Source organism: Haliotis rubra, unplaced genomic scaffold, assembly GCF_003918875.1.
Source record: "Haliotis rubra isolate DU_JTF1 unplaced genomic scaffold, ASM391887v1 Scf267, whole genome shotgun sequence".
Classification (NCBI taxonomy): domain Eukaryota; kingdom Metazoa; phylum Mollusca; class Gastropoda; order Lepetellida; family Haliotidae; genus Haliotis; species Haliotis rubra.
In genome coordinates, this window is record NW_025766747.1 from 567,877 (window position 1) to 590,143 (window position 22,267).

At 39.6% G+C, this 22,267-nt stretch overlaps 1 protein-coding gene across 1 annotated transcript in view; it reads left to right on the forward strand.

Moving 5' to 3' along the window:
- LOC124280397 (lachesin-like) overlaps positions 1-10,840 on the forward strand; it is a 46,894-nt gene extending 36,054 nt beyond the window's left edge. The window contains exon 9 of the transcript XR_006899672.1: positions 10,830-10,840. The gene's annotated coding sequence lies outside the window, so the exon portion shown is untranslated. The remainder of the gene's footprint in view (positions 1-10,829) is intronic.
- Positions 10,841-22,267: the final 11,427 nt, after the last annotated feature.

Sequence of the window (22,267 nt, forward strand, 5' to 3'; positions counted from 1 at the left end):
TCAAACAAACGTGGATGTATACATTCTTTTGCCCGGCAGTTTATGAATAATATTTGATCAGTATTATTATGAGAGCAATCAATCGATCTGTTTTCGGCACAAATCGTAGTCGGGCTATAATTAATGAAATGATGGAGTCCAACGTCCAACCAGCTGTTTGTCCAATAATTATGGTCTTCGAAGTGGTTATAACAAGCACCTTTACTAAAGTATGTTGAATAAACAATAACGCAAGAGAAATATTCAAATATTGCAGCAATTTGTAAATATGGTTTAATAGTTTAGCTGAAGAAAACTATAGATGTTAAACGATGTCATTTGTGAATGTATTGATATTTGTTTTCTCCGGCACACGAGGCTGAACACTTCAGAATCGACTTTGTCTGATGTTATTTGTTTTCAAAGTATCCAATGTCTCTCACATCTCGTGTACTGAGGTAACGGTCTTCATTTGGAGTCTTCTAGTGTAAACTTCTGGACACATATTATGCCCTCTAAAAGCAATGAAATGTCCCCAGATGCAGATATTAGCGTGCCTAGATTACATCTTTACATTCCATTGTATCGGTTTCTGCTACAGCAATAAGACACTTTTATATTAGGCATCAATAGCATTACAGATGCTGACTCCTTTAGACAAACTGCACGTACACTGAGATTTCCCCCACCAAAGATAAGATCAAAGCCTAAAGAAGTCGTCCGTGATTCATATTTTTTCAAGCATACTTGTTCATTTCCCGTGGGTGAACTATCGATTGCCGTTCCCAAATTCTCTCTCTATAGGACCAGACATTTGTCGAGTAAATTGAGAAGGATCACCCAACATCGGCAGAAACCTCTCCCTTTTCCTTTCAAACTGACCTGAGCATGAAGGATTTAGCTCTTTGCTAAATGAGACAGTAATCTAATAAAGTCGGATTTCTGTAGTGCTGATATTTCACTATTGTTTGATATATCCAACTTGGTCTGCGTGGCTTTTCTGTTTCACCTTATGATTGGCGCGTGTGTCCCCTTGGTCATGTGTGCTCAGCTCTTTTGACACAACAAAACCTATGATGCGCTCACATTAAGAAATGATACTGGGACCGAAATTGAAATTAACTATCGAATTTTGATGATGTATGTAAAACAGCAGACTGGCACAAGATCATTACCTATATACGAATCCTTACAGATCTAAAATCTGTCCTACTTGCAGTTTCCTTACACGTTATTACTTCCCCGTGCCGTCAAGATGTTAGTATAAGACAAGTCTTAGAAGGCGGGCAGTGATGTTAATTCTGAACAGACATGTGCAGTTGTCCAGTTGGCGAGATGTTAGAAACAAAGTGTCCTCTCTCGAACTCGAAAGAGTTAAATGCACACAAATAACACTTAAGCGTACCCAGTGAAAATATTTCAAGTTCGTTTGATATGCGTGTAACAGTTTATTCCTCATTTGGATACAGAAAAATACGTCAGTAAAGTAACCCCCACTACATTCATAGGGTTATGTGTCGTTGTATTTTTTATCACAGGAATGAAATAAAGGAACTCAGAACTGATCGAGTCCAGAAATTCAGTGAACATTTGGTATTATATATGTGATAGGTGAGTTGGTTTTGGCACACATTGGCTAAATTCTTCTGACATATTTTTCAACAGACACATTTTAAGCGTGTCAGTTTCGCAACAATTGGACTGGCATGTATATCCTAATTGGGTGGCAGAAAGAACATCTAGTTCTGCAGTTGTCAGAACTGGGAGTGTCATACTGTTCTAAAGTAAAAAACACATTCCTTTCGTAAGAAAACCATCTGGTTTATGTCTAAACGTCAATGGTTAAAATATTCAGAAAATCAAAATCTTTTTCACACACATAAGACATGTGATCATGAGTTTGAAATCGTGGGAGTAGTCCGCAAACACGTCTTATGCTCACATTGTCTGAAAGTGGTTTCAGTTACATAATTGGTTAGAATAAAGGAAAGTCCTTTCAAATACGCCGCTAAGTTTTCAACCCTTGTAATTGGCAATGTGTATAGAGACGCGATAAGATTTTGCTTGAAATTATCCTTGAGATGCGGTTCTTGGGAAATATGTTGATATGTTGATCACCTATGTCAAACGTCTGTGTCAACTGTAGACTTTATGTAATGACATGTATTTACTCAAGCAGGTATTAATATAGGCCAGTGAAACGAAGTAATGTCATCCTTATGTCGTAGAAGTGGGTGGAAAGAAATGTAAGTCCCCTACGCATTAGATCAAGGCCACTGCGACAGTTTTTGTGTTTTTGGATTTGCAATAATTACGTTTTCCCTGCAGATAGTGTTCAGGTGTTTTTCATGCAGTCGCCATATTAAGTTACACCTTACATAACACGTACTGACAGTCTACTGTCACTGTGTGTTTCTTTGTTGGCAGTTTAACGCCGCACTCAGCAATATTCCACCTATATGACGGCGGTCTGTAAATAATCTGGATCAGGTAATCCAGTGATCAACATCATGAACATCGATCTACGAAACAGGGATACGATGATATGTGTCAACAAGGTCAGCGAACCTGACCACCCGATCCCGTCTGTCGCCTCTTCCGACAAACATGGGTTGCTAAGTCAGTCTTCCACACTGAAACATGTATCAGACATATAACTTGTCCTATATACATATAACTTGTGTGTATGGTAAAACCACAGACACATCCACAGAATTTGGATACAGGTGATCAAGCACTGTGACCTTTTGTCATCTCACTCCTATAGCATGGTACGCTGCTCAAGGTGTCAATCACGAGTTTATTTACGGGCCGTCGTGAAGGCTTACACATACTCACTCATCTAATCATAGTCAGCCAGATTCACCGCTTTCATCCCCATGTTTAAACAATGATTCTGTGGTACAAATGCTCAAACAGAATTTAGTCCACGGTGTAGGAGAGAGAGGATAAATTTAATGTAATCGGCATTTATCTTGTTTAATCCGACAGCTGGTAACAAGAGACGCAGCTCATCAGAAAAAGGATTTAATATTCCGCCACCTTCATCAGATCCCCCAGTGAAACACAACCTTTACAGGAGGTTGAGAAGGTCAATGTATTGTTACAGAAACCGTGTCACGTTGGCTTCCTAAGACGTGACACACTTAAGGTTTAAGTGGTTTTACATCCCACACAAAATCCCATAATAACGCCATTCCTTAAATCTCCTTCTCTGGAAGTCATCCCTCAAACAGAAGACAATTGACATTCTCGCTGCTTAGCTCACTGCAGTCTCCTCTTATCTTGCACAAGTTTGAGTTTGGTCCAGTGTCACAATCCATACAGACGATGAACGTTAAAGCTGAAATTTCATTAAACTGGAATAAATCAGCCCAGTGAACATTTTATGCCTTAAACCCTTTTGTTTCTGGAAACAATGCATGTCAACATCTGGACTAATGAGCGCTTGACAAGCGTTTCCATCCTTAATTTGATGTCCATTTCTCCGTAATTTGAGTTGATACAATTCTATAATCGTCAGACAGACTAGATTGTGGATTTGGTAGAGTAGAGTGGATAGCCAGCTCTTATTGGGATTGGAAATTAGGTTTGGAAGCGTCGTTGTCAACTAAGTCTATGTTCGCCGAACAGTGACGTCAGGGGGAGCACACATTGGCTACGGTATGCTGGTCTGGCATTATATACACGGATACTACGTCCGAACAGTAAAACGTGTATACACAGATTGAAGGGTTGAGTGAACATTACGCCATTTATTGACTGTGCCTATAGGAGGGAGGGAGAGAGGGTGAGCGACAGGGAGAGAATAGGGAGAGAGAGTGGTTGGAAGTACGTTACGCCATTTATTGTCGTTATATTGTGAGAGAGAGAGAGAGAGAGTGAGAGAGAGAGAGAGAGAGAGAGAATAGAGAGAGAGACCATCCGGAGAGTGTTTTTCTCACACGAATACCATTGGTAGTACAAAATTTCAGGACGTATCTTATTTTCAAACAATGCAGACAGTAGGTTATAAAGGGCTATGTGCGTGACAATCCACGAGCCCCTGAGAAAAAAGGTATGAATTTCTAAGAAGTTTCAAACTATTTCGGGAAGCCAGTGTTCAGTTTTCACTGCTGCTCGAGACATCGGCGAACCAGACTAATCTATTTTACTGCCATGTCTCCGATGTGAAAACATCATATGCCAATGGCGAAGAGCAAAAACTAACTTTTTCATCCCTGAGAAGAAAAAATCAAATGACTATTAAATAACATTAAACGAAAGTGTAACTGAATTATTTCGCATAAGTGACACATGAACGTCTTGGGTGGATGGCGACAACATCAGCCCTAATTACCCGACGAAACCTGTATCAAGGGACTTGATATTAAACAACGCCAACCTTTATTCGATATAGGCGTTGGATTAGCATAGTCTGCAATGATGTAGACTTATATGTATGTTCCACCTTGATCAAAACATGCCCCGTATCATGTACAATGTTTTGATAATTCTGTCAAATAATTACAACGATATCATATCTGCAGTTTACTTGTGTTTCATACATTCACCCATCTGTTGGCGTCTAAGCTAGAAACGCGTCAAGAAAACTCAGCGATATGAGACAAGTTGCCTCTTCATTAATGTTCCATAAGATCGAAAACTCCGAGAAGGCGCTCGTCCATCTACAGATCAACAAAGCAAAGCCCTTCCCTTAATTCCCAACCGTAACAAATGTACAAGTCGCTGCTCCCGCCCTCACCTTTGGGCACAGATTCCCCCTGGGTGCCCTTGCTAAATACAACTAATGGTTAAGGACCGAATTTAATGAAGACGAAGTAACATCATTGCCGAGCTTTCACGAGGTGAGAGAAACGACTCGCGTCCCCTTGAGAGTTACACACAGCTCGGAACACCTATACCGACGAGGCTTCCAGATCGATTAAAACCTCAATTAAATTAATATCCTATGAGCGGTTTGGACTAAGAGCCATGGAATCGGACTTAATGATATATAAAGTAGCGTGCGATCGGAGAGTGAGTAAAAAGCTTAATCTAACGAGCGCACAATGACTCGGCTGGTGGAGAAGCGTTCTCTAGTCACAGCTAAAGGGCCGGAATGATTGAAGGAAGACCGGCTGAGGGTTTGGTTAAATTTCATCAAGTCCATCGTGTGTCCAATAACAAAGGCTTTCTATCATTTTCTGTTCTACCAGTCTGATTGGGGACTGTCTCGACCAACGATCGCAATCATTCTACCTCTCCACGCCTAAACTAACTTACATTAAAGGCGAGTTTGAACTCACTTGATAAGCATTAACCGCCAAACCTTCCCTAAGTACTATCTTACACTCATGCGTAATTCAATATTCACCTTAATTAAGGTAGAATGTTTCTGCTCTATGATCATCCAAATATGTTATCCATCCGTCCACTCATCGATCATACTTACGTGGATTTCAACAAAAAATCACCTATGGAGTGAAAGGTGACAACGTATTTGTTTATTTGTTAAATACTTGTGTTTTAGTTTCGTTCATACTCAGTCTGTTATTTAACACGGAGGAAATGGACACTATGTTACAAAATGTTATAAGACGTTATAACCAGTATCTCGTATTGTGTTGGTCAGATGGAGTTAAGCTAACAGTTCCAAGGTGCAATACTTTTGCCTGTAATTACCGCTGTGTTTGTATTCCACGTTGATCAAATCAAACACGTGGCACGTATACATTCGTGGTATACTCGCAACTGGTCAGCTATACACATCTATCGTCAATACTTAAGTCAAACTAAATAATATAATTCTGTCGAGTTTGTGCCTCTAAATTTCAGAATAACAACTTAATCGTCAGTTTAATCTGTTACATGGGATTATCTGTTATAGATAAATAGTTATACAATACGGACGACAGACTGTCACTCATCATTCTTTGGCTGTCTAATAAACACATCGTTTATTTACTCAGGTACGAAACTTTACTATCGTCTATATGCTCAAATATTTATATACTAACTGTACTACCCATCAAAAGTTTAGACTCACTAGTGTAAATATAGCCACTTACTTTTGTCAACTGTTCTGAACTAGATTTTGCAAAATATTCCATACTGTTTAAAGGTACTGTTTACACATGAACTTATGTATTGTAAAACAAATTCGTAAAGTTGTAAAGATTATTGTCATGAGTTCAATAAAATATGAAACACAGTGAAAATAGGCGAAATCTTAACAAAACGCAGCTGTTCACATGCACGATATTTGCACATGCTTTTCAGCAATTTGATGCATGATCCTCGTGCAATTCATCTGCATAAGGTTTGCAGTTGGATCCCCTAGGTTAGTGGAGAAATTCATCTTTGATATAACCACATATATATACATAACATATAGTGAGTGTTTTAAGTGAGTCTAAACTTTTGATGGGTAGTATATCTTACTACCCTTGGCAAGACCTACATGATTATGTGGAACATGTCACACTTTGGTGCATTTCTTAGATAGTCTCATATTTTAAATCTGTTTAACTTTATGCCGCTGTCCACCTTGTGTGTGTGTATTGTGTGACTGTCCACTATGGCGATGCAGTAGTATTAGTGTGTGTCTGACGTATAATATCATGTGTAAACTGTTGTATGACGTCTGTCACGTTGGAACACGTACCGTAACTAACACACTATAGTTTTATATTTGTGTGATTGGTTCATATTAGTGCGGTTCCTAGTAAATTTATATGGGTTCTTCTTCAACTGATGTAAACATGCCCAAATAATTGATTCATTCTGAAGCTGTCTAATAAGCTGATGGTTTATCTACTCAAGCCTTGTGTTGCTGCTTGGGTTGGTAATGCACGTTGGTACCCATGGCACGCGACCTGACTCCCTAATCCTCGTTTTAATATTGTTAATATTGTTTGTTTGTTAATCTTAAGAAAATATCGAATAGAGAAATTAGGGTAGTCAGCATCGCAGATATGTTTTAGCGGATAACACATAATAAAAGAGGATGGTCATTATCCAAACTGACTATAACCAGCAATAAATATCCGCTTAACAGCATTGCACAGGTCTTCGATATGCCGTTAAGTATCAAGAATGAGGCCAACGCCCCGTGACGTCCAACATCTTCCACAACCCTAATCTTCAGTGGGATACTGCAGCACAAGGCCGATACATTATCGTAGTTGCATTTTGATCATATCATTCGGCTAACCTGTGGAAACGGTCTCAATGCATCTGACAACACATTTGTTGCATATTCAGACTCCTCGTTGTTTGTGAGTCCTAGCCATAGAGTAAACACATTTGTAAGTAACAACAGCTGCACTAATCATCATGCATGGCGGTAACCGTCCCCACTAGTGGATTCGTACTTGAACAAGAGTATCTCACAAGCGCATCCATACATCAACAACGAGATAGTGACGTTCGTATCTGTTGACGTAGCAATCCGTGCTCGATTTCTGTTAACAATCGAAACGTAGATTTGAAAGCTTTAGCCTTTCAACTCACAGAGACATTTTTCACACAATGCCTTCGATTCTATTTTGCAGGTCGGACATGTCAGATACCACATGACTGATCTGTCATGTATGACATGTGTCGGACACGGACTCAAACATGTCCATAGGGATGGCCTTGATATCCCTCATGATATGAAATCATGTCATTACCGCCAAACTGTAGATTCCATTTTGACACGGTACTTGACCGCCATATGGCCAGAAAACACCTGTCCTCGTACGGCCAACATCTGCCGACCATACTCTGCATGTTTGGATTACACGGTTGCGAACATCCAAAGAGTACAAACGCCCCGAGACAATGGGTATCCCTATACGTGTGTATCTGAAACTTTAAGATAATTTCATGAATGTCTAGTATCCGAACTGCTATCGGGTAATTTTGAGATTTGAAAATGTAAGGTCATCTATTAGCATTAAAGTAATCGTTTAAAGAAAATACTCCACCGAGTAATAAAATCCACATGCAGTGGAGGCAATATAAACTTGTCCAGTCATTATAGACTTGACTTGGGCTACTTATTCAATTTCTTCTCTAGGGTTTGCAAAACAGACCATTAACCCATTAACTTGACGAACGGCATGTCCCGGCTATTACCCACGTGTTAGGCCCATGTACCGCCCACGTCAGATGTAAATTACACATGTCTGCAACTTCATGGGTTTATAAGACGCCAGTGGTCTGTATTGACACAGCCAAGCTAACTCAACAACACTGGCATGAAGCAATGCATCTCATGTGTTCCACCTCAACACAGACACAGTAGGCTCTTACCATACCACACTCGCCCTGTGTGATCAGAGATACCTGGAGACAAGCAGTCAGCATCTACTCGCAGAGTACATCGAGCATCACCATATCCGTCATGATCACAAAGCATGTAACTACGATGCGGGGTGCAGATCTTGGACTAACTGAGGATCAACCATGATTTGTGCTACGATAACTTACAGACACAGAGTCAACTAGGAAGCATGCCTGCTCAATCATCTCGTATGACAATATTGGCTAGAAGAAAACATGATGCATCTGTGATGGTTGTGTCTTCATGTACGATGTTATTTATTAACCACTTGAGCAATAATCTTTCCTTCCTATTTAGCGGTTTCAATTGTAGAACTATACATAAATTTCTACTTACTCCAGCAGAATCGTTCTGTTTGTGCTTGGGCCTCATGTCACATTAATATATGAATTATGGGTAACCGCTGAATTAAGGAAAATTAATTCAGAAGCCATGTTTGGCGCTAGCGGTTGTATTTATTGTTGTGGCTTGATGGGCGTGTGGTCAGTGTTTGGCATCACGTCCTGTCTGACCGAGTAAGTCAACGCTTTCACGCACACACGATCTGATGTTCTACTGATATGGACAACACGTACTGTCCTTTTACCAGAGTGAAAAATAATTTCATAATTCGTGGGTGAACCGATGGTTCATTCTGAAAGAACGTCTTAGGTCTTTTATCAATTTTGTAAGTTTTAGATATATTGTGTAAGGGTTTATATTACATCGGCTACTCGGTGCCTGGTTACACGAGGAATGACGCAACAGTAATAGCTATAGTATTGGAAGAAAGTTTGGCAATCCATCCGGATCCATTATTTGGCGGCAATAGGATGATTTGGTCGGTATGTTGTTTAAAGCTGCACTCAGCAATATTGGAGCTATATGGCGGCGGTCTCTAAATAATCGAGTCTCGACCAGACAATCCAGTGATCAACATTGTGGGCATTGTTCTACGCAATTGGGATACGATGACATATACGTCAACCACGTCAGCGAGCCTGACCACCCGATCCCGTCAGTCGCCCGATAATAGTATGAATATGACACACACTTGGTTAAATACTACCCTAGGTTTCCTCCTGTTGGAAGTGTCATGTTGTAACAATATTGATCTACTGACACACGAGAGGAGCACTATCGATACTGTAGTGACGATTACAGGGGATCTCCAAAAGGTGGGCGTTCACCATGCCTCATTGATGGCACCCATCACGTAACACAGGCAAAGGCAAATCGTCGCAAAACAATGGCATACACATTTCACGTGTCTGCATATCCTTATGATACCATAGAACAGATTGTTGAAGTATAGGATATGCCCATGTAAGACCAACGAAAGTGGAAGTGAATTTTGTGAATAACCTTGTTCATTCAAAGAATAGGAATCGTGCTTACGGACCAATACTCTCTTAATGCAAGTTCTCTACTAAACGTCAGATTCTAGAGCCGCCAGGACAAATCATGAGGATCCGTGACTGGACTCAACGGATTGTTCTCTGACTTAATTACGTTCTTTATGATTATATGTTACATGTTACATTATTATTATCATTATAATTACATAATGAATAGTTGAATAAGTAAAATGCATGTTCAGAAGGAACCGCAACATCAAAAGCATGACGTCATCACAATGGTTTCCTAGTGAGGAAGCATATTCTCCCTGCTCACAGTGTGCTTTACCAATATGCTTCATTTTGGGCTTTCGTTACACATACCGTTGGTATAGCGTGATCCAGATGAAGTATCTGCAAAGTCTTGACAGATCCAAAGTCGTTCATTTACACACACTCAGACGTATACTAGCATCCACAATCGCACACGCACACGCACCCAATAACCAGCAAAGCAATATCATTGATATCAGACGACATTATGAAGTCATTCTAAGCGAAATGCTCCGAACTATGTATTTTTTTTTACGAAAAGGCGACATTAATATGGCGAGAAGAAATACAAGACTTATTTATGGAACTTTAATTCTAAATAAAAAAGATTCAAGTAATAAAGGTTGGTTAGAGGTTTGAGGAGAAGTAAGGGCGTTCTCCCGCCAGTATCTGTAGACAACAATGCCCCATTTATTACACTGTAGTGGAGTCATGACACAATTTATTCCGACACATTTATGCTTTGGTAAACACAGCCATGTCGTGTTTCAACTCGTAATTGGATTATAACCGAAACTGCAAAATGTAATCGTTTAAGTGACAATGGTTTCAGAAGCAATTTTTGCAAGTAAAGAACATTTCAATATTAGGATCAATAGCGACTTGTAATGCGGTGAACGAACTTATTTTTGCGGCAGACAAACTTAAAAATGCAATGTAGCCTTCAGTCGTCCGTAATAATGGTTGGAGATGGTTAGGACCACGGTCAGTGATGGGACTAAGGAATGGAATTTGCTATCTATGTGATATTGAATTTAACTGCTTCTGCGTCTGTGCATCGTAACTTTGTAAGTTATCTGGAGCATGTAATGAAGGGCGGTCGAGGCATCTTACTATACAATGATGAAATGTACAGTAACATCCACACTAGTCCTTTAGAAGAAAGGGAGATAGAAGAACAGGTTTATGTAATGTGCAGTACACGTCGAGACTAGTCCTTTAGAAGAAAGGGAGATCGTAGAGCAGGTTTATGTTATTTACAGTAACATCCAGACTAGTCCTTTAGAAGAAAGGGAGATTGTAGAACAGGTTTATGTTATTTACAGTAACATCCAGATTAGTCCTTTAGAAGAAAGGGAGATAGTAGAACAGGTTTATGTTATTTACAGTAACATCCAGACTAGTCCTTTAGAAGAAAGGGAGATAGTAGAACAGGTTTATGTTATTTACAGTAACATCCAGACTAGTCCTTTAGAAGAAAGGGAGATAGTAGAACAGGTTTATGTTATTTACAGTAACATCCAGACTAGTCCTTTAGAAGAAAGGGAGATTGTAGAACAGGTTTATGTTATTTACAGTAACATCCAGACTAGTCCTTTAGAAGAAAGGGAGATAGTAGAACAGGTTTATGTTATTTACAGTAACATCCAGACTAGTCCTTTAGAAGAAAGGGAGATAGTAGAACAGGTTTATGTTATTTACAGTAACATCCAGACTAGTCCTTTAGAAGAAAGGGAGATAGTAGAACAGGTTTATGTTATTTACAGTAACATCCAGACTAGTCCTTTAGAAGAAAGGGAGATTGTAGAACAGGTTTATGTTACGCACAGTAACATCCAGACTAGTCCTTTAGAAGAAAGGGAGATAGTAGAACAGGTTTATGTTATTTACAGTAACATCCAGACTAGTCCTTTAGAAGAAAGGGAGATAGTAGAACAGGTTTATGTTATTTACAGTAACATCCAGACTAGTCCTTTAGAAGAAAGGGAGATAGTAGAACAGGTTTATGTTATGTACAGTAACGTCGAGACTAGTCCTTTAGAAGAAAGGGAGATTGTAGAACGGGTTTGTGTAATGTACAGTAACGTCCATTCTAGTCGTTTGAAAGAAAGGATAGGTTTATGAGATAACCTTCGCCTTGTGACCGCCCCCTAAATTAATGACCCGATTGTGTGAGTTGGGTTTAAACAGTTATATCAATGCCTGTCATCTCAATGTGCCTCGGGTTTAACGGGCGAGGTTGATAAGGCAAAACAAACTGTAATGTGAACGAACACGCTGACTGCAGTCAACGCCGTTGGGTTGATGTTGTCTGTTGTCTGTCGTCCGACAGGAATGATGACAGGAATGATAAAAGAGCCAATGTACCAATTAAAGAAACTCGACATGCCCATTACGAATACAGACGTACAGTTATTAATAATTACTGGAGCCTAATGTAATTCATTCATTCAACCATTCAAATCTATACATGACAATCTGTGTGAAGTTAGGAACTCAAGTTCAACATGAAATTAATTTTTGCTGACATGCATGATAACGCCAATAGTGTACAATACGACACGGACATAGAATCTTGCAGGGCGTCACCACAGGCGCATCATTTGACTCTGCAGGTTTTGGACACAGACTCGGGCACAAGTCCAATGTCGGTGGGTTCACGATTCTCCCTGAATTTGTCTCAGCACTCATACACGTGGATTTCAATATTCACAGCTTGATTCCACATAAATATGACAAATTATGAACGAGTGTGTTGGGTCTGTCGCCGCACTGAAAGTTGTTTCAGCTATATCACGACGTGTTAGCCTGGTGTTGGAGGGAAGCCCGACTGGCACACAGAAATATATCTGAACTACTGATCTTCCCTGACAGTTGGTTGGTTGTTGTTTAACGCCGCACTCAGCAATAGTCCAGCTTTATAGCGGCGGTCTGTAAATAATCGAGTCTGGACTAGACAATCAAGTGATCAACATCATGAGCATCCTTCTACGCAATTGGGATACATGTGTCAGCCAAGTCAGCGAGCTTGACCACCCGATCCCATTAGTCGCCTCTTTCGACACGCATGGGTTGCTGAAGATCAATTCTAACCTGGACCTTCACGGGTCGTCCCTGAATTGAACTCACTCATTAGTAGTAAAACATATGTTCACTCCATAGGAGAAACAAGGTGATCATTTCTAACACATATAATCTCCATTGCATGCATTAGCCATCAACATTATTTTGTTACGCAGCCATACTGTCGACTGTATTTATTATTGTTTAATAGACTTGTATAACTGCAGTTGAGAGGAACTTGACCCAGAGTTGTGTCAGATTCCTCTAGTTGCAGCTTCTCTATTTAGACGTTTGTCTATTTTTCTTTATATCTGAGACATCCTGGAAGAAAGCAAACGATAAAAGCATTTATTAAAAATAAACAGTAATGCATTCTTTCGAAGAGCCCGAACCAATAAACGAAGAGGGGGTGTCCAAGGCACTGAGACTACTGATCCATTGATCGACTATAAAGCAAACAGAAGTGACCATGAACTGTCTTCAAAGCCTGTTTAGATAAGTCACAAATGATCTGCTTGTATTCTGACCATAACTACCTTATGTCTGAGGTGTGTTATCACAGATAACATACACTTGCAATGGAGCGACCTGTGTAGATCGAGGCTATTTATCAGCAAAATAGCCGATGCACGCCATGTCTTTTATAGCTTCTTAGACTTTAAGTGCCTCCAGAAATCAAAACTCCTTCTTTTATTGTAGATTCCCCTGATATCACAAAGGTCTTCAATTCAATTTCCTTTCGAACCAAGGCGAATGCATCTCGGTGGAGATATGTTGATTTATTGGGTTTGTAGTCTTTTTCTTCCCTTTGGCTGAATCCTTCCCTGAAATGCACAGGGGTGATATTTGCATCATGATAGATTACACAGAGAGTGGCACCAATATTCCAGTCATTTAGAAATAGGCTCGCTAAGCTATGTTCTTTGAAGAGATATCATTCAGCTCGAGGGTGCTGAAAACATCTTGATTAATATTCATGAGTGTGTTGGAAGACATTACCATTGCCCAGGAACAACGACGAGATAAATCCTTACATTGTTTAAAGGCAGAACAAGAACTCGGAATAACCGGATTTCACTAAATCCAGTTTGCAGCAAATGTCTGAATTGATAGATATGTAGGCAGGCGGGGTATGCGTTTGACTGTTCCCTTATCCACTGTGTAGAGATCAGATCACTATGCATCATGCTGTAACCGGAAGGAGATATTGATGGATGGATACCTCGCAGATGCCATCAGAAGAAACTTTCGCGGCAAGGAAATATTTGTTCAGATCATTGATGCGTTATAACATACAAGGCTATGTAACAACAATACAGCAATATCAGGCCGACAAGTTGAATGAAATACACCGAATGATTTAAAGGATATTGGCAAGTTTGCATCATATGTTTCCACCAGAGAGAGCCAGATACATCCGTCACACCCAGCGCGGAGGCACAAAGACTAAAACCAACTTTCAAGTGTTTCAAGTTGAGTACACCTCGGCTGCCGCAAACCTATTCGCTTTGTATATCTTAGTTTGCCCAACACCAATTGTGCAACTACATCTATCTCCGGATTGAATGATTACATGTAATACAAAAACAGAGCCCCTTCTTCGCCAATCTGGCGCTAATGTTCCGGTGGGAATAACATCTTGTTAGCTATGAAGCCAACCCGGTACATGGGAGTACAGATAGTGTTTGGATAACTCTCTCTGGTACGATATTTTAGGTATTTGGAAAATTAATCGAATAAAGTAGTTTGTAGTTTCAACTTTGTCATGATGACTGTAGATTGATAGTACTGACAATGATGCCATTTATATATGATGTTATGGGATGTGTGTGTTGGATTGTGGAACTGTAAGGCGGGGATTACACTTTTTTTCCAATTATATTTGCTCATGGAATTGTCTATATACAAATAGGGTTTAGGCTACTAGACACATGAGAATAAGCCTTGATTTCCGAGGAATATCCATGATGTGCAACAGGCAAGCCTATTTCATAACGTATTAACATATTCTATTTCAAATTGGACTGGCTACCTTTTCAAATGACACTCTCATAAATATTGAGTTATTTGCAAATGAACCAATAAGGAACACTTCCTTGGGTCTGTCGTAAATCTGTCCAGGTTATGGCCCTTGTGTGCCCAAGATTTGCAGTTGGAGTTTGAAGTACACTTGCGTAACCCATACCAGCTTGTCGAGACATTAGATCCTTTAAATGAAACACAGAATGCCCGACAGAAAGTAAGTTGTGATTCATGAATTATCCCCAAAACCCAAGCTTGTCAAGTTTGCTTTGACATTTATTCATCTTCGTTTTTTGATCTCATCGAAAAGAATTCAAAGTGAAACGTATCCGTTTCTTTGTCTCGGATGATATGGTAAATTATACATACACAACGATGTAGACGGAACACTGGTCTTGACACACATGTGATGGGCGGACAATGTACATAAGTTCTATAACAGCTTGCGTCTGGTTTTATGTCCGCTACGTTGACTCTTTGTATTTGGAATGACTGGAATAGTTAATGGACAAAGCCTACTTTGACATTTGTACATACACACTTGCAGGTAAAAACTGTGCATGTGAATATAACATTCGACTGAGTATTGATAACCTTGAAATGTATATGTAGCTATTATGGCTCAAGACGTCATACAATATGTCAAAGTGAATCATCTTTGGTTTGATTCCGCCATGTCAACACAAGCAACATAAAATGTACAACAACAAATTTAAAATGATACAAAAGAGTCACTCATTATTCCTATAAAATCGTATTTTCGTAGAATGGTTGATGCTAGTGTTTCCTCCGAAGATTGAAGGCTTGTACCAGACATTTTTCTACAATGTTGAGAAATCTAGGCTTATAGCTGAGTCGATTGGGAGTGAGTGAGTGAGTTTAGCTTTACACCGCACTCAGCAGTATTCCAGCTATATGGCGGCGGTCTGTAAATAATCGAGTCTGGACCAGACAATCCAGTGAACAACAGCATGAGCATCGATCTACGCAGTTGGGATACGATGTGTCAACCACGTCAGCGAGCCTGACCACCCGATCCCGTTTGTCGTCTATGACAAGCATGGGTTACTGAAGATCAATTCTAACCCGGATCTTCACGGGTGAGTCTCTTGGACAATTCCGACGTCATCATGAACAAGTATTCATGTATCACTATCAATGCCATGTGGTCTCATGCGCTGCCATCAGTAATACCAGTCATAACAACTGTAACGGGATGTATTGTTTTTCTAAAGAAAATACGGAAACTTATGTTACAAGTAAAATAGATAATCGCATAAGGCAGAATGTTTGTAACTCATCGTCGTATTTGAGATGTGCTTCACATGTCTAGAGCCACCAGAAACCATTCTGTAACCTTACTCAAAGGCTGTTTGACCATTAGGAGTGAATGAGTGAGTTTGGTTTTACGCAGCTTTTAGCAATATTCCAGCAATATTATGTCGGGGGACACCAGAAATGGGCTTCACACATTGTACCCATGAGGGGAATCGAACCCGGGTCTTCAGCATGACGAGCGGACGCCTTAACCATTAGGCTTGACCATTATGAGTAGTTTGAATGTGTCTCTGAAAGCTTCGTGGAAAGATCATGCTCGATTGTACTTCAAAAGTGTAGACAGCAAACGATGGATTGCTAGAATATTGCTCAGCATAAAGGGAAGCTGACTATTGGAAAGTTCACGGTATCCGTCGTACAGTCGTCTGGAGAGCTTTTTGTCTCTCTGAATATTTATGCATAGACCTAACATGACGAAACGGTCTCGCTGGTCTCCTTTACTTCTTGTTCAGGTGGGTAAATCAGTAGAATGGAAATGGCAATCAAATCGTCGTTATGCCTGAAGCTTGTTATTATAATCAAATTCCATTTTGTTTTGCCAATCCGAGTACCAAATCTGGCGCACAGAAATAGATCCACATGGGGATGTGTTCTTCCTGCTTAGTTTTCAAGCCTCCAGTTTGGCATACACAGCTCTCAGGAACCCCAGCATTCAATAATTGTATCCTGATTAAACTACTTAAATTATTAAATTATTATTAACAAAATGTCCTGTGTCTTTATTTTTCATATTGTATGCATATGTTCTAAAAAGCATACCCATGAGTATGACCTTCTGGGGAAGGAAGGGGCACTTATTGCATCGATAAGAAGTTCGTATATATTTTCTTATGTCAATTACGCATCAAATTTCAGGTTTGCAAATGTATTATCAATATACGCTTAAAATTTAAAATAACAATATCAAATGTATGTAAAAGAGGTCCGATAATGTGAGCACAGTGTTCCTGTACGTCCCTGCTATACGTTTGCTGTAAACATGAATGAATGTCGCGGATTCTATTTTTTTAGCTTCCAACCACAAAACATGCGTGAAAGCGCGACGTCATAGCAGCAGTATCTGTGTAGGAGCCAAATACAAATTTGCCCTCTAAGGTTAAGAACTTTGTTACAAATGTACCACCAGTGATGACGTCCAGACGGTCCGTTTGTTTGGAGTGGACACTTCACATTCTATTGCAGTTCGTGGTTCGGTTCATGTTGACAACACCCTTGCCATCCAATGTACCAGTAAGTCCAGCAAGTTGTGGCAAGTGGTCGTCGAGGCCGCATCCTTGGACACACTGAGTTACAATGTACATGGAATCAAGTAGTGAAGTGAGATTCGTGTCCCTTTTGTGGTGATAATGTCCAGTTATTATATTTATTATATAAAAGGGGTAAAATAATGTCGCTGTATCCTACAAACATGATCAATAAATGAATGATCACACATTAATGGAAAATGGTCTGAACCAAATTGCTAATGGCTTTTTTTTGTTAAATTGTATTTGTAGTGTTATTTAGAATACAAAAGACAAAATCATTTCAACATTCACAATATATACATTCATTAAAGGCAGAGTCAATTGTACGATGCCGAGTATCTCATGAGTTTGCTTTTATGAATTACTATCAAACAGTGACAATCAGGTGTCCGCGAATAGATGACACCGGACCAAACATTGGCACGGGTTATGAACACATGTAAAGTTATGTCAATTGTTCTTAAAGAAACACGGAAACAAACTATTGGGCGTCAACTTTGTCAGTCATAAGTCCAATTTTGGGGATGTGATCCACATGTCTCACACAAAACATTTTGGAAGCTGTACTGAGGCATTGAATGTTGGAACCCTGATTAAAACCTTTTGAGTACTAGTCGCATGACGCTCTTTAAAATCTTCGTTGGTTGGTTGGTTGTTTAACGCCATACTCCATTTATTCCAGCTATATGGCGGTTAAAATCTTCGTAGTATGCTACAAGTACATCACAGATCGTTAAATGTAGACACTGAAAGATTGAACTGCAGGAATACTGCTCGACATATAGGGAAAGTTAACTGTTGGAAAGTTCCTGTCAATCAACTTGTCACACAGTTTTGTGGAGAGTTTATTTTTGCCACTTCACATAATTAGGCAGTGATCGGACAGACGAGGTGGTCTCCGTGGTCTCCTATAACGTCTTGAGTAAATCAGTGGTAAGGAAATGCCTGTTTGACCATTACTTGCCACAGTATTGTACTCTTGCTTCAGAGCTTTCTGATATTTTCTTTTGAGGTATCACACTAGCAACTCTAGAGAAGGATAACATTCCTCTACTCCAACGTTTGTTGTATCAACAGATGTAATGAGGATCACTGTGTAATTTGTTTTAACGTATGACGTCGCACCACCTTCATGCTATCGACCATTCATTTGCATCCACACCTCGAATAGATTAAACATCTTCCTCTGATCAATCCGTAACACCTATGTATAAACGTTAGCCTAGTCTGTACTTCAGATGTTCAGAAACAATTAAGATAAACTGGACAGGAAAATGATTCCTCACACTGAAGTCATAGTCAGTCTTACGAACCGTATTCCGCCCAGCGCTTAAATGAAGATAGTCGTATGTACACAGGTTCATTTTCATTTTCTGTATGTACTTGTTTCTAGTATATATATTCCGATGTCAAACGATAGTCCAGCAACATTCAGTAATATTCCCGCCAATCCTGGTTCCAGGCATATCTGTGGTCGATACGATGATTCTACTAGGTTAATGTAATGATGTTGTCGGAGACAATATGTCTAACTAATGATTCCATTAGGTTCAGTCTGTATATAACTTTACTTGACTTCATGTTCAACATAGTTTCAAGGGAAATAGTGTAAAATACCTTTCTGAGTAGAGTATATGACAACACTTATTAAAAAATGTAAATTGGTCAATTTTGAACCTGGCAAGGCAGTGTATATATCAACTCTCTGAATGAAGGCAGCAAGTACGTCATTACCAGTGTCCTTGTACAAGATAAACGGGTGGCTTCTCATTTTCCTCATGATTTATTTGTCTCTTACTTTCAGTTGTGAATCATCAAATTGGAGTGGACTTGGCACCTTCTGCTTGTCCGTTCTTCCTCAGATCGTATACCTTCAGTACTATTGATAGTTCAATACGACTGGCCCATTCTCCGTGATACAGCCTTCACTTGAAGAAAATGTGTTACCTCGTAAAATCTATCAAACTCGCTGTTCGCACATCGTGCACCATCTAAACATGTTCCTTTATGGCCGGGGTCCATTAGCAAGGAGGTTTATCGTCCCTTCTTTGACGAAAATAGGCTTGTGTGACTTAAAGGTCTTCGGAGGCGTTGTGCGAGGTGAGACGTACATTGTAGGGGGTGTTTTACATCTCGGGAACACGGGGCGTTTGACAGGGGACAATACAGTAGGAGAAGTTATTGACAATTACGAGCTGCCTCATTTACACATATTGACTTAGAGTATAGAAAGTGGAACTGGATTTGTTATTGATGACGATTTAGGATTAAGGTGTTGCTTCAAACTGTGATTCTCATTTGACGCAGACGCAGCTTGACTTTTGTAGACTCTTTATTATACTTGAGTCTCTTGCGTCCCTTAAAACCTCTCACAAACTCATGGTAATATATCCCATACACTCGGGACGAATTGAAGTCAAGCTTCATGGTCCTTACATATATATCAAGATATGCCGAGGACATAATTACATATATATATGTTTCTCCTAGCCATTCAACGAGTGTATGTGGTAACAGTATCGACTCAAAGGACCCCGCTGATAGAGTTCATAAATATATACAATTTGTAGTTGACTAATGCCTTTTTCAAAGTAAGAACTATGATGTTTAATTTGTTCATTTGTATGTCATTGGTTTACAAGCTTCTGGTGTCGAATTTATACACAGGTACATGCTATAAGAATCGTTGTTTTTACAAAGCCTTTCTCCCCCGCCCCCAACAAATGTGCTCACATCAGATGACACATTGATGTAGTCGTTAATACACCGTGGTAAAAGGTTTGTCAAGCAAATGGCAATGTGGCAGTTGTAACAGCACACGATGCTTAATGAAAATATTTTCTATCGTGTCGTACTAATTTGAGCAAGCCATGCTGAGCATAGTGTGTCCTGCGGGATGTGCCCGATCGGACTTCAGTGATATTAAGGTCTGGAGGTTGTGGATGTGTATCTTATTCACAATGCTTTTGTATTCCGGTTTTCTCTTTATCAGGGCGATTTGCAAAACCACGAACAACCCCTGTGACACGAGAGTATATAATAATACCTTAGGATGTAGTCTGCAGCAATTATATCCGAACAATGGGGCATTTGAGAGACATTACGGAGATTCCAAGTAGGAGGACATCTATAGTGAGGCTATTAACGAGACATGTGGACTGTATGGAGACGCAATGATTTGGAAATGAATAATACATGAAGTTAGTTTGCATATTACAAATTGCTCAAATCATCTGAAACGTTTTTACAACAGCAATAGGAAATTATGTGCTTGCAAGATCATTTGAGAAAGGTTAAAATACTTGCTATACGTTGATGAATTTGAGGACAGTGATTTCTTACAGCGTTTTCACAAGAGATGGAATCAGCTTTTGTCTCAATGTGCGGCACAATTTGTGAAATGTGCCAATAAATTAACGTATGCATATACGTGCTATAATAGTGATGTCAGTCTGAAAGACCACAGCTCCAAGTAATACTGTCGGAGGTAAGAGGCCAGGATTGCAATCAGAGATAACAATTACATCAAACCCATCTGAAATGGGGTATCATGACCTCATGAATGTCCCCCGATCATCTGATTAGCATACACTCAAAGTGAGGTTTGTAAGTCTTCCCATGAAGGAGGATGGGTCATCACAGAACCTATAGACTGCAAACTGAATTGAGTGCCGACTGACAGTGACAACGGTTGCGGCATGGGCGTGTTTGTTGTTTCATTCTATCCATGGCCGTTTTGTCATTAGATCAAATATGCAGTATTTGTCTCTGTGGAGGGTGTTTAGTGTGTTTCTGTCCCTTACTCTGATGTTGTTAATGGTGATATTTAGATGTGAAGAACTTGACACTGATGTGTAACTGTGATCAGATGGAGCATCGAAGAAGAATATAGTTTTTGTTTTATGGAAATAATCTAGTTCGTAGTTTCTTTCGTCACCTCATGCTTGACACCTCATAACAAAAGAGTGGAAAGCCTATTGTTGTCGTTTAAAATTCAACGCCAGAGGCATTTGTCGGTATTAAGCGTGTCTTCTCTCTCCTTCTTCTGTTCTTTGCTTTGAACATATTTTCGGTCTCTCATTAGTAATTTAAAAAGCTTCGAGGCTGATCACAACTAATATCCCTCTATTGAAAGGCTGTCTACTTTCAAGTTAGAACCCACTCTATTTTTTTCTTTTAACACTGTCATAAAAGTTTAACATTATTTCATGACCAGAGTCTTCCAGGTTGATCCGTATGCTCCTTACAAAACAAACTACGTGGAACTACGTCCTTGCAGTGTGTATGTGGGGCACGTATTTTGACTGAATGATATTTTATGTTCTAGAAACGAAAAATGTATCGAAGCGAACATCTGGCTATCAAACTAACATTAAATACCGAACACTTATGAACGAAATAGGGGTCAAGATAGCCATATCGTTGTTTACAACTGGTCGATTACGTCTGATATACAGTACAACCAGAAATTATTGAGAATATAAGATTGTAATTTATTTATTTTTTTCACCCATTACTCACGTATTAAATGTGAATATTAGCAGAACATAACTCCAGATTCAAAGACAGGTGAACAGTTAGTATTTTGTCAAGTCACCATGGGCAGCAATGCAGGCTTCAATGCGGCGGGGCATACTACTGATTAAAGAAGTTAGAAAGTCATTGTCCATGCTGTCCCAATATCGGACCACCTCTTCTTTCATTTCAGCAATATTTGTCAGATTTTTCTTGTTGACACTTTCCTTCATAAGTCCCCAAACATTTTCTATTGGATTTAGGTCAGGGCTATAGCTTGGCCAATCTAATAATGTCATATTTTGGGTCCGAGACCAGGCCTGTGAATGCTTTGAACGATGTTTTGGGTCGTTGTCCTGCTGGAAAATTAAAAAATGTCCATAGAACACGTGAGCAGATGGAAGTAAATGTCCCTCGAGAAT